At 34.8% G+C, this 12,684-nt stretch overlaps 1 protein-coding gene across 9 annotated transcripts in view; it reads left to right on the forward strand.

The window, feature by feature from the left end:
* Window positions 1-812: 812 nt before the first annotated feature.
* The window catches only part of LOC101892793 (probable serine/threonine-protein kinase kinX), a 64,981-nt gene continuing 53,109 nt past the window's right edge, over window positions 813-12,684 (forward strand). Inside the window, exons 1-3 of one of the 9 annotated variants that reach the window (XM_059128030.1) lie at window positions 813-1,412; window positions 1,593-2,188; window positions 9,172-9,222. The gene's annotated coding sequence lies outside the window, so the exon portion shown is untranslated. The other 8 variants (XM_059128031.1, XM_059128027.1, XM_059128026.1 and 5 more) reach the window with 8 other exon arrangements.

Consider the following 12,684-nt stretch of genomic DNA (forward strand, 5'->3'; position numbering starts at 1 on the left):
TCAAAATGTTTTATAATCACAGCTCTTATAAAATACGAACTTTTCCCCCACTATTGTTCAAGGTTCGTCCATTGCAATATTTGTACTTATATTAGAAAAATTGGGCACATAAATAAATGGTGATGTTAACTGATTTTATCTTTAGGTTTGTGGGTCATTTAGGTGCTTCTGGCTACGAGTGAGATTACTTCAGCCTTAAGTAGAACCACTCGTTATCAAATGTAGGTCAATCAAGTAATGGAGGTCATGTTGAACTTATAACCCCCTAAAATAAATATTTCAGATTGTTCATTACCAGTATTTTTTGCAATCACACTTCCTGAATGAATATCCTGAAATGGGACAGCTCTGAAAGGCTTAATATTGACTAAATTTTGGCAAGGACACAAAACAATGGTTTTGCCATTGCTATTTAGCCACTTACGACGAACTAGAATACTAATCAGATATTTTCGTTTTCCCCAAATTATGACTGTCTGGTTTGTTGGGTGGCTAAGATACAAATCATCTTCTATGAATGTACAGAACAATATTACTCATTATCAGTTTCTACAGCCCCCAAGTGTAAGCGGCCAAATTTCCTACAGGTATCGCGATTTTTATTTTGAAATACGGTCGTACAAAATTGACGCAAGTGATAATGAGAAAAAGCTCACCGTGGATACTTTGTGAGCGTAAAATACCCTCGTGTATATACATATGTATGTATGTATGTCCGTACAAACACACATGCATACCTCATAAACAAACATCTTATGGACTCAGCGGCATTCATATCGGCCAGCTAGTAAGAGGCAGGCAAGAGCAACAGCTACAAGGTGTGCGAGAAATTGAGCGAACCCCACCATCTATCCACGAGCGTTCGTACGCTTGTGGCGCTCTATTCGATCGACGTCTATCTGGCAAAGTTGTCTGTCGCTATCAGTGCTTGTATGTGAGTGTTGGAGTACGTGCGTGTGCGAGTGTGAATATCGATTGGCCTTAGCAGTCAGGCGGTAGCTTTCTGAGCAAATTTTGTTTGCCGATATTTTCTAGACAATCAGTTCTAGTCTGAGACTCGTTGAGCGAGTTTCTTTAATTGTAAAGAAAAAACATACAGCGGAGAATAGATACGTCACACGTCGCATCCGATGCTCTGCGACTATTCCATCACATCTGATACGATTTGAGTTGATTTGATTCGATCCGATCCGATACTTTGGCAAAACATAAAATTGCGAAGAATTGTTACGGAGCTGAATTCAATTGGCGACTGTGTGTTTCTTTCGACTGGGTTCGTCGCGTGTTCGGGTGAATGTGAGTGTTTAGTTCAGTTCAGTTTTCTCTCGAACGGGAGAAGTGGCGGCTGAGAGAGGCCATAGCTGATGTCAACCAAAAAATATATATTCCTACATACATACATATATGTATATGTAGGTATCTGAAAATAAAAAGAAAAAATAAAATAAAAATATTGAAATACCTTAAAAATGAAATAATACAAAAGTGATGTTGTCTTGCAGCCGTTGTTATTGTTGTTTTTATTACATTTAATATCAATATTGTTGTTGTTGTTGATTTCATTCAGAGTGTTGCTTCTGTTGTTGTTTTAGCTATATAGAATAAATAAATTAATATCACAAAAGAAAAGGTGAAGAAGAAATAATTGAAAAGTACGAAAGGAAAACAAATGCAAAGAGCCAAGGAATAAGAGAAATATTTGGATTGTATCCCCGCCTGTCCCCCATTGATTAGAGATTATCTAATGGCTAACTGAAAAACGCAAATAAAAAAACCTGGTGGTGATTAATACCACATATGGGATAGCTATTCTCACGAATAAAACTAATAATAATAATAATATAAATATATAATTTGGACGGCACCTATTGGCTGTTCCATCATCTAACCTTCCTGCGCGTTGGTCAATGAACGTAGGGAAATTTAGACAAGTGAAATCAAGAGTGACCGACCAGTGAGTGTTCTGAGTGAGTGTCGATTTTGAACAAATAAAACCATACAAGCGTACGCAAATATTTGCCAATTGCCTTACAACTCCAACACAGTCCCAGCAAATCGAATTCCACAATTTCCCTCTAGCGTTTCCACACAGCAGCGAAGCAAGCAACAAAAGCACGCAGATAGATTTACATCTACACCCCGGCAGTGTGGGTGAATGTCTACTATTTGGAATATTGTAATACAACAGGTAGGTACAAATACCATCTATGGAAATACACTCGAAATATAATGTCTGTTGTTTTTTTTTTTTCGAATTTACGGATGCCATTGTAGGGGATTATATTATATGTGTGTTATCGTATTCAGGCAAAAGAAAGTTTCTCTTTAATAAATAAGCTTAAATAAGCTTTACTTTTTTGGTTCAGTCGAAATTTCAGGGGTTTTATAGTGCCTGCTACTTTGTCAGTGAAAAGTCCACCATAACATTTTAGATTCGTTCCGACAATTCGTTTTATATATTTTTAGTACTCAAAATGTGCAGTTAGTTGAGTACATTTTTTTTATCAAAACTTCATATGTCGTACTATATTTTCAGACTTTCAAGGTTTTATATATCATACAAGTTTTTTCCTTTTTCGGAGAGAATAGGAGAAAAATGTTTACCTTTTACACCAAAAAGTCTTCAAAAATTTTCATTTTGAAGTTTATTGAGGAGGCATTAGTAAAACCATTGCACAATGGATCCACATGGAAATTTTCTGATCAACAGTGATCTCAATATCAAATTTCTGAATTTCAGTTATATATGTACATTCTTTATATATGTATATATATATAAATATATATATATATATATATATATATATATATATATATATATATATATATATATATATATATATATATATATATATATATATATATATATATATATATATATATATGTATATATATATATATATATATATATCACGCATATATTAGGGAGGAAACTGAATACATAAGTTAAGTTTGCTTATTTAAATTGAGGTCACCTTCTTAATTCTACCATGGGCTTTAGCATAGAATTGTAAAAATTCAGTTGCTTGATGGTTGCAGAACTAAAATAGAAAAATTTTTGCTGACATATGTAGGTCATCAGGCGATGTCTGTCGATGTCGATGATGAGCCTTTCTATTTCTAAATTTTAAATGTATTGGGTTGCATTATTTAACCAGTAAAGAAAGTCTTAAAGTCGGGCGGGGCCGACTTTATGATACCCTACACCACTTTGCTAATTAAGTAGAGCTCCACATAACAATTAAAAGTTTTTTATGGGAGAATTCAATCATGATTATAATTATAATTTAAAGTTGAAAGGACTAAATATGCCGAAGAATTTGTATCTTTTAAATTCGGAATTGTATTGCCCATTTGGTGCACAATTAATTTGAAATCGGATAAAGATATATATGGGAGCTATATCCAAATCTGAACCCATCTCATTAAAATTTGGCAAATATATTTCTGAGCTGTATTTGATATATTTCCCTGAATATCGTTGTTACGGAGTGCATATTACGGTTGTGGATAACAAATATAACAAATCGGATGAATAATATATATGGAAGCTATAGCTATATCTGAACCGATCTTCACCAAATAATGACATACTAGCTTCTAGACTCAATTCGGTCCTAAGTGCCAAATTCCATCCCATTTGGACAAACATTGCACAATAAAAGGTAAATCGGACGAAGTTATATATGGGAGCTATATCCAAATCTGAACCGATCTCGATAAAATTTTGCAAATTTATTACTGAGCTGTATTTGATATATTTCCCCAAATATTGTTGTTGCAGAGTGCATATTACGGCGGCGGTGGACAAAAATAACAAATCGGATGAACAATATATATGGGAGCTATAGCTATATCTGAACCGATTTCGATCAAATTTGGCATATTTATTTTCAGGTCTAATCTGATCGTACGTGCAAAATTCCATACTATTCGGACTGATATTACACGTTTGGTGCACAATAAAAGGCAAATCGGACGAATATATATATGGGAGCTATATCTAAAATTTGACCGATTATCTCCAATTTCAATAGGGTTCGTCCTTGGGCCAAAGAAAAGATCTTTGCAATATTTCATCTGGATCCGGCAATAAATGCGACCTGTATATGGACAGACGGACGGACGGACATGTATAAATCGACTCAGAATGTGATTCTATGCAGATCATCAAAAGGAACTATGGGTCTATTTCGTTTCCTTCTGCCTGTTACAAACAAATGCACAAAGACATATTACCCTGACCACGTGTAGGGTATAAAATTGCACACAATAAACAAATTCCACTGCAAAGAATCTTCATACAGAAGCCTAACTTTCAATATGTTCTTATATTTGAAGGCACCGTAAAAAGTAGTTTTTTCATCCGTTTTCGGTTGGGGTACCGTGACTAATTGTCTGATTATTAATTGAAATTTGTTTTTGTCGAAAAAAAAATATTGCAATAATAAGATCAGATTTACGGCCCTGCAATTTCGCTATCTTCTTATCAGTAAACCATATCTATTTGATAAAGTTTCGGTGACGAATTACCCACGGACATATTGATATTGAAGTGGTTTAATAATGCGAAACATTGCGGCGAAGTCGAAAATGGGTTATGGAAATGTACGAAAAAATCTAAAGATCTTCGAATATTTGAGTACTAAATTTCAATACATATCCGAAATTTCAGCCACAGTGTCAATCTAAATCGTTCTTTGTGTATTAGTATTCGTATATATAATATTTATAAAAAATATGCACATCCAACGAAGTAGCGATGCATCAAAGACGTTAATAATACAGGGGAAATATAGCCACTATCAAGATGGAGGCTTAATAAGCATTAAACACAATTTTATGCATAATTCTTCTCCCACAAATCTTGAAGCCCCCCAACGTCACACAGGCAATCTTTACGCTTCGACAGTTAATATATGAACTCAATTTCCCACCGAGAGACATTAAGACTATAATGTATTTGTTAGTATAAAATTGATTTTTATCCATATAATAAAATCCACGTTTCACAGTCTGAGGTCCCATCATTTATATATCCGTATCCGTATCTTTTTGCACAGTTCTTTCGCTTCCCATTTCAATCCGACTCTAGATAGTTAAAGACAACACAACAATACAAATTGATGATGTCATAGCCATTTCAAAATATCATAACCGAACAATGTATCTGTTCTGAAGAATGAAAACACAAAAGTCGTTTTAAAGGTAATTAACCTTTAATAAAACAACAGCAACAAACCATAGGTATCTACTTACGAGTACGTATGAAATCTGATGAGTGTTACGTTTTCTTTATTTTTTTTTATTAAATTAAATTGAAACAACCTTAATTGGTTGCCTTAATTGTGGGCCTGTAATGCATGTTTCGAATTTTCCAAATTTGTTTATTTTTATATTCAAAATTGTAAATTATCAAAAACAAAATATGGAAATTTTTTTCTTAAAAAATCTAGAATATTCGGAAAGTGAAACAAATATGTATGCAAGAACATATGCATGGTAGAAGAATACAGGTAGTCGCATCGACACAGCTGCTGGGACAATGAACTGTCAAACTGATTTTGCAATTGAAAATGTTGATTGAAAAATTATTGAGGTTTGTAAAAATTGTTGAAAGATACATATTATATTAACCTCCGATTTGCGTCTTCATACGACATACAAAAATCTACTTATTTTGGAGAAAACATTTTGAAAATTTTAACATATCAATGTTCCCAAGCGTCGATGCATTTACCTATATTCTTCTACCATGAACATATGTACACATATATATACACTATAAATAAAACATTTCTTCAAATTTGGTTAATAAATGCATTCCTGTCCTCTAAATAATGTCGTCGCAACATTTTGCGGGATTTATAAATTAGATTATTTTATCAGCCCTCTCCACAATTCCGTTTAATATTAAGATGTTTTTTCTTTTTGGCTTAAAACCAAGTTAACGTTACATTTTACCATGGTACAATAAATCAATTGTTTTATTGGTTTGACTTTTCATGTCGAATTATGTTGCGTTTGTGTGTGTATTGTTTATAAAATATTCAAATAAAGTTGTAACAAAATTTTGGTATGAACATGGCAGAATTACAGAAAGTAGAACAAAGCTACACCCCCCCCCCCCCCCCAAATACAATTTTTCTTTTGGTGCCCCTATTCTGTAAATTAAATAAAAAAAGAAATTGTTGCTGCTTAAAAAGTCTATTTGACATAATAAGACACCAGTACAGAGTTGCATTTTCCTGGTTTCTTTGAAGTTGAGCAACTGTTCTCCTTGAGCCATGGGTATAAACCAAATTAAAATCTATGTTTATAGCTACGTAGAATGTGATTAAAAAAACAAGTAAAAAAGCTGTAAGCTCGGCCGGGTCGAACTTTGAATACCCTCCACAATTTGCAACGAATTTGGCAATTCTCAAAAACAATGAAATCCGTTAAAAATTCTGTTAAAATCTTAAAAAATATCGAATGTTGCTGTTATATTAGGATCTATGCGATGACATTGTCATAAGATATTACAATATTTAAATGCGAAACTTGAAAAAAGAAATCTGTAATAATGTAGCTAAAATGATCAAAATACCGAATATCGGGAGGTACCGTTATATGGGGGCTATACGAAGACGTGGACCTGCATAGACAATTTTCTGTCTTAGGCTGTAGTATCCATTGCGAACATCAAATACCAAATTTGAAACTAATTCCGGTAAATAATGTCGATAAAATCAATCAAAGTACCGAATATTGGGAGGTACCGTTATATGGGAGCTATACGAAGGCGTGGACCTGCACAGACAATTTTCTGTCTTAGGCTGTAGTATCCATTGCGAACATCAAATACCAAATTTGAAACTAATTCCGGTAAAAAATGTCGATAAAATCAATCAAAGTACCGAATATTGGGAGGTACCGTTATATGGGAGCTATACGAAGGCGTGGACCTGCACAGACAATTTTCTGTCTTAGGCTGTAGTATCCATTACTTCAAATACCAAATTTAAAACTATTCCGGTAAATAATGTCGCTAAAATCATCAAAATACCGAATATCGAGAGGCACCGTTATATGGGGGCTATACCAAAACGTGAACCTACATGGCCCATTTTCAATACCAAATTCAATTCAGTCCTGCGGACATAACACACATTTCAGTAAAATTTTATCAATCCACTTCAATTCATTCGGAAGCTAGAGTGATTTCCACAGACGGATAGTCGTACGGACATCGCTAAATCGACGTAGAATTTTATGCTGATCAAGAATATATACTTTGTGGGGTCTAAAATGTATATTTCTAGGTGTTACAAACGGAATGACAATCTTAATATACCCTCCATACTATGGTGGAGGGTATAACAACTTGTTGCCCCTGGTTGGTCTCTTTCCTTGCAGTCATTGTATATATAAGATATAATAATTTACAAGGTAGGCCATAGATCAAATACAATTTGTTCCTGTTGTCATTGGTCTGATAGTAAAACTTAACTTCATCTTGTCCCATCTTCATGATTTTCTGTCTTTAGCAAGTGAGTTCAGCCTGGAAACGTCTAAAGAATATAGCTTTGATATATGTCTACCGTTTTTAATATTGAAAGTGATAAGTACTGATCCATCAGAAGGTATCCTTATATGAGAGCTATGCTAAACATAAAGATATCCTAAGTTTGTGGGATTAAAAATCAGAAACGTTGACTATAATTTTGGAAGGTACAAAAAGTTCGGTACAGATAAGTACTGTCGTTACGTGCTTTTTCGAGTTTAAAGACCTAATTATAATTGAATGAATTTCTTTTGATCTTTATATTATCCTATCCCAGCAAAAAAAAATCTGATCTAGTGTCAGTAACTACAAAATAGCATTTTAAGACCTTATTTTAATATGAGCATGTTATAGGAATTAAGTGCAAACAAAACTGCCACAAATGGAAGTTTAAAACTACTTTAAAAAAGAACTAAGGTTGAATTTGTGTTTAATTTCACCACACCCCATTCCTTGTTTTTATACCCTACACCACAAGGTGGTCAGGGGATTATGTCTTTGTGCATTTGTTTGTAACAGGCAAAAGGAAACGAGATAGACCCATAGTTCATTTTGATGATCTACATAGAATCACATTCTGAGTCGATTTATGCATGTCCGTCCGTCCGTTTGTCCATGTATTTTTGTAAACAAAGTACAACTCGCATTTATTGTCCTATCCAGATAAAATTTTGCACAAATCATTTGTTTGGTCCAAGGACGAACCCTATTGAAATTGGAGATAATCAGTCAAAATTTAGATATAGCTCCCATATATATCTTCGTCCGATTTGCATTTTATTGTGCACCAAACGTGCTATGGAATTTTGCACATACAACCAGATTAGGCCTGAAAATAAGTATGCCAAATTGTATCGAAATCGCTTCAGATATAGCTATAGCTCCCATATATATTGTTCATCCGATTTGTTATTTTTGTCCAATATTTTGGGAAATATATCAAATACAACTCAGAAATACATTTGCTAAATTTTATCGAGATCGGTTCAGATTTGGATATAGCTCCCATATATAACTTCGTCCGATTTACCTTTTATTGTGCACCAAACGGGATGGAATTTGGCACTTACGACCGAATTGAGTCTAGAAGCTAGTATGTCAAATTTGGTGAAGATCGATTCAGATATAGCTATAGCTCCTATATATACTCTTCATCCGATTTGTTATATTTGTTACCCACTGTAAGTGTAATATGCACTCAGTAAGGACGATTTTCAGGGAAATATATCAAATACGGCTCAGAAATATCTTTGCCAAATTTTATCGAGATCGGATTTGTATATAGCTCCCATATATATCTTTATCCGATTTCAAGTTAATTGTGCACCAAATGTGTAATACAAGTCCGAATTTAAAAGATACAAATTCTTCGGCAGATTCAGTCCTTTGAACTTTAATTTATAATCATAGCATGTATGAACTTTTAATTGTTATGCGGAGCTCTACTAAAATAGCAAAGTGGTGTAGGGTCGGCCCCGCCCGACTTTAAGACTTTCTTTACTGGTTTATTTTATTTTCTTGATAAGTAGTTTGAAACGGCGATCTTCTGATTGATAATCGGGCACACCATCCACTGTTCCGAACATTAATCGTTGCTCTTCGTACTTTTCTTATATTTTTTGTAGCCGAACGTGCTCACTCTGTACTGTCATTACTCATTATTTGGTATTGTAAAAGTAAGTAATGATTATTTTTCAGCTTACTGAGAATATAACGGGGAACATAGTTTTTATTACTTTTTGAGATGCTTGTATGTGATTGTCATTGCTATTAATGCTGGGATAATTCCCTATAACCAAAATGTCTTATATCGTATTGAAACTTGCTTCGAAGTGAATTAATTATGAGCTATTAAAAAATTTGCTCAGGGAATTGTTAATATGAATTCCACAAATAAAATAGCCCGAAATTGGCAGTGACATTTGCTCCAAAGAAAAACAAAAGTTTTGCTTGCTTTCAGAGTTCACATGCGAAGGTGACGAGTGTGTAAAACAAGTTTTGCTCTGTTACCTATCATTTAACGGTGACTTATCAATTTCCATGATATCATGGTAGGCCTGCCTGACCGTGTTGATATCGGTGGGTTTCGGGGGAATACAGCCGATATTATGGAGTTAACAATGGATGCCATTATTATATTGACGTTGCTACGTTGATGTGTGTGCATATGCATACATACGAGTACATACATATGTACACACATACGTTATTTAATGGATACTCTGATGTGTGGCCGGCCATATTTTACCCAAGAGGGAGACTAACTACTCCATAATAGCAAATTGCTGTGAAAAATCACAACAACACCAACAACGCTATTCATAGTAATTTGCCTTGTAAACGAGAGGAGAGAATTGCACACTGACTTGCCAACTTTTTCGCGCTTTACATTCCAAAATGTGTAGTGCTGACATAATCTCCCGAAAAAAGCCAATTCAAATGCAGAAAAAATACAAAACAAAATACAATATAGCAAACGACGACGAGACAACAACAAGTAAAACAAAACAGACACTGGTCGAATACAAAATAAATTATTTTTAAACATTTAATCATCAGCACGCGTATGTGGGTCTAGTCTGTTCGGTGCTTGAATGCCAAACAACGACATAACATCTAGCGGGAACCTAACCGATCTAAAGATGATGAAGCAGAAGAATGGCTAGAACATGGAAAAATAGAAAGAAGTCATGGCAAAGGCTGCTAACCATTTAATGTTCCAAAATTTGGAAGTTCCCAAGCAACGAACGGACGAACAAAGCAAAATGAATGTTTCACATAATGGCAACTTATGGCGGTGTTCGTCCAATTTCCCGCCACGCTCGTTACAACAATACAAATACACAGACACAAACACAAACACACACACACACATAGCTCTGTTATTGCTGCCAATCTTGTTAGTTTGAGTTCAGTACAGTTCCCCCATCCCCCACCCAAAAATTGAGCCATTTGTGATCGGACACAATGTTTTCATTATTCGCTCATTCACGTTTTATTTAAAAGATCCCCAACAAAACAAAAAAGAAAGAAGACAATAGAAATTGTTGGTAATATTGATGTTGTTGTCTGTCGCTTCTTTTCTAAACACAACAATTGTCAGTGCCCGCGATCGCTTAAGATCAATTCAGCGTTGTATGAGTGTGCGTGTGTGTATCTCTGTGTGCTTCTGTTTTATTGATTTACACAATCACAAAACAATTGAAACGTTTAATTAAATCTGCACATACCGCCAGCCAGCCTTCCGCGCTCTATGGCCCAACGTTTCCATTGATTGTCAGAGGGACCGCATCCATTCGTTCCAATTAAAGAGTGGACAGTGGATTCGAAATATCCATATTGCAAACAGTAAAAATATAAAAAAAAAACAAGTAAGCAAAGGCTACAGTCGGGCGGGGCCGACCGTTGAATACCCCACAACACTGTAATAAACCATACAGTTTATATAGGCGAGATACTCGAAAGAACTCCACAAGATATTGTGACAAATAATAAAAAAACATTATGTTTCGTTCTCTAATTTTCGAATAATAGCAACTTTAACGAATTTGCTCATTTCCAAATTATTGGTAGATGTTGCACGTAAATGGTCTTCCTAGATCTGGAACCAATATTTCCCAAAGACCTATAATCTCTCAGAAGTGGCAAAAGATTAACATTTATTATTGGTTTTTGACTGAAACGCATCTATATGAGATACAGACATTTGACTATATTCTTCAACGAAATCAGCGTTACCGAAATAGTCAGAAGTGCGTCTTTCCTGTATTTGTGAATTCTCCAAAAAGTCGCTGGAATGGACATTTTCGTATCTAGTCTACAAAAGTTGGCAAACTATTTCACACATTGAATATTTTTGGATGGCCATCTGAAACTGTTTGGCTTTTGCAATGTGAGGTAACCCCCATTCAAATGTGCATGCGGATCGGGCGATAATTACGACCTGCTGACAATTTTGCAGTTTCTTTGGTCCATTTCAACCCCTAAATATATAGCGATCATCTCCAAAAGGAGTAGGCATCTATTCTGACCCTCATATTATCCCCATGCAAAATTTCGTAAGGATCGGGCCATAAATGCGATCTGTATATGATATCCTGATATCCTAACTACTTAGTTTTGTTAGCTGTAGAAATATTACCAAATGTTTAATTCAAAATGAAAATATGCCAAAAATATGACAAAATTGAAAAAATATGAGAAAATGTTACAAAACCAATATTTTCATCTTAAGAGAGATATTTTTATGCGATTTTTTTAGACGTTTTTTCTTTCCTGCCAAAAGGCCATTCTGAATTAATGAGAAATGTCGAAATCAGTTCAGCCGTTCTCGACATATAAAATATCTTTCAAGCATATCTTCTTTGATAGACATTTATATCGCACATATTTTGCTATATATCCGATTTGTTGGATGTTAACATCAATGCAAAGGTCAGAAGTAACCTTGTCATGATTTCGTCGGGATTTAAATAATTCACGGTTTAATGAAAAATTTTGAATTTTTTTCAACACAAAAGATATGGTCTATTTTACCCGCTAAATATTATCCGATGACCACCCAAATTGGTAGGCTTCTTCCCCGCCCTAAACTCTAGCTACATGCGAAATTCCGCGTCGATTGGTCTATAATTGCGACCTGTATACCTACTGCAAAATCCGACATTTTTTCGGTATTTGGTCCATTTCAACCCCTAAACATTTGGCGATCATCTCCAAAAGAAATAGGCTTCTATTCTGACCCTAACCCCACCTTCGTGCAAAATTTCGTAAGGATCGGGCCATAATTGCGACCTGTAGCGTGATTACAGATTAACATGGATAGACGGACAGACGGACGGATGGACATACATAGCTAGATCGACTCAGCTCGGCGAGCTAGGAAGATCCATATATACTTTCCTATATGGGGAACCAATATTTCGAGGTGTTACATAAATTCTGGCCCAATCAAACTTATAATACCCATATTGGTAGGTATGTGAAGTCGCATGGCAGAAGAATACAGGTAGATGCATCAACGCTTGGGAACAATGATATGTGAATAATGTTTAAATGTTTCTTCAGAAACAAGTAGATTTGAATATGTTTTCCTAAACGACGCCAATTGGAGGTTGTTATGATATGCATCTATTAAC

Source organism: Musca domestica, unplaced genomic scaffold (assembly GCF_030504385.1).
Source record: "Musca domestica strain aabys unplaced genomic scaffold, Musca_domestica.polishedcontigs.V.1.1 5, whole genome shotgun sequence".
Classification (NCBI taxonomy): Eukaryota; Metazoa; Arthropoda; class Insecta; order Diptera; family Muscidae; genus Musca; species Musca domestica.